The following is a 1,863-nucleotide window of genomic DNA, read 5'->3' on the forward strand; positions in this document are numbered from 1 at the left end:
CCCCAGTCCCACCAGCAGCTTGCCTGCACTGGTGGGTTCTTTGGACGGGATGTTTGTGTTCTCTCTGGGGAGCTGAGCTTCAGAAGGGAAACATTTGTGTTCCCACTGTGGTCCAGTGGTGCTACACAGCTTGCAGCTGTAGCGTGGCTCCTGCTTCCATCTCTGATGCTCCTCTGCCTTTCAGAGATGCAAATATAAAATTCATGAGGAAGTGATGGCTTGAATGCCATCATCTCTTTGGTCAGAAAAACAACGTACTTATTTTTGTATCAGAGCTGGGACCTCCTTAGTTCAGAGTTAATCTATTCTTAAATAAATTGGCTGCACTATCACAGGGAAGTGATTTGTCACCTGTCGCTTGCAGAATCTGAAGATTGATGCATGTGGTTTACTTCAGAGCTGTGAGCTTGGTGTTGTTTCTGTGAGTTGGGATCTCATCTTGTTTGACAGTACCTCGCGCACGAGGAAGCAGCTCTCTTCCCTGAGTCCCAGTTTGGCTTTGCAATCGTAACAATCAAGAGTACTCTTGCTATTAAAAAAAAATAGGGAGAAAATGGTTGTGAAATCAAATCAGCAGGGGATGTGGTGGCAGGAGCAGCTGAATATTAACTTTTCTGAGCAGTGATTGAGTCTGCCTCCCCCTGAGGGGGTATTATTAAAGCACAGCAGCATCCTTTTTCAACATGAAGCTTGGAGTTCTGGTGCTGACAGACAATACCAATGCAATGTGTTCCTGCTGGTGAAAACTAGCTAAAAAACCTTTCTCAAAGTCTTTATTCGTGTGCATCTTGTCAAAAAGAATCACATCAGAATATTGAAATCCAGGGCTGACATACATCGTTTTCAAAATGGGGTTGGAAGAAGGGATGTTTTGATGTCCTGCAAGGCCTTTGTTTCTTTGTGTAGCCAGTACAGCTTGCAAATCCTTCTGCGAAACTGGCTACGAGATGCAGTGTGATGCTTTCATTGTTTTGGGCAAAAGGGAGCTAGAATTATGTTTCCCTGATAACCTTTTTGCTCTAAAGCAGCAGCCTTTGCTGCTCAGGATTTAGCTATAGTACTATCTATAGCAATGTCTCCAGAAAAACTGTGGGGAAAGTAGGTTAATTAAACTGCTCGGTGTCCTTCATTTTAACAGCCTAAGAGATTTCCACCCTGCAGCTGTGTGGTCTGAGCACAGATGTTTCAGTTAGAAAGGAGACTGATCCCACGTGAGGGAGCTGAGACTCCTCTGTGTTGAGTCTCAGGATGGTTTGAGGAGGGAATTTCTATGGGGATTTTTCTGAGCTTACTCAAAGTTGCTTTGCAACTGTTAGGCAACCTAACATAACAAACAAAAATGCTCTTCGCAGGACTTGAAGTTGTGCTCTTGGAGTTGTATTCTCCGAAAGTCTGCAGAAAGAAGGAAAATTAATGAAAGGCAACTATTTCATGTTCATTATTCCTTTCTTACTGTACATGGTATCGTCAGCACTGTGCAGTGCTCCGCCAGAAGAATTTTGCTCTGATGCCAACAGATCACAAATTGGAAAGCTTGTTCCAGATTCAGGAAATGTCTGTTTTAATGTGAAATCTGAAGTGACAAAGGGAGAACTGAATTCTTATCTACAAGATGAAGCCAGTAAAGTCACTGATATTTTCTTTTTCCCCCTGTTGCTAGCATTTATCACTGGTTACAACTTCAGACTGGTTTTTGTCACTTAGTTGGATTCTCCACCTATTGCCACTCCTCTCCGGTTTTCTGAAAGCCAACCTGGCCATTTTATCCTTCTGAAATATGATCAACAGGGGAGGAAGGGGAAGGAAGTCTAAATCTGACTGGAAAGAGACTGGATCTCTGCAGGGAGGAAAGAGAGAAGATCA

At 43.3% G+C, this 1,863-nt stretch overlaps 1 protein-coding gene across 1 annotated transcript in view; it reads left to right on the forward strand.

Moving 5' to 3' along the window:
- The window catches only part of DNAJB11 (DnaJ (Hsp40) homolog, subfamily B, member 11), a gene marked incomplete at its 5' end in the record, with an annotated part of 11,943 nt that overhangs the window by 489 nt on the left and 9,591 nt on the right, over positions 1-1,863 (forward strand). The window lies entirely within an intron of this gene.

This window comes from Mesitornis unicolor, unplaced genomic scaffold (assembly GCF_000695765.1).
Source record: "Mesitornis unicolor isolate BGI_N332 unplaced genomic scaffold, ASM69576v1 scaffold47529, whole genome shotgun sequence".
Taxonomy (NCBI): domain Eukaryota; kingdom Metazoa; phylum Chordata; class Aves; order Mesitornithiformes; family Mesitornithidae; genus Mesitornis; species Mesitornis unicolor.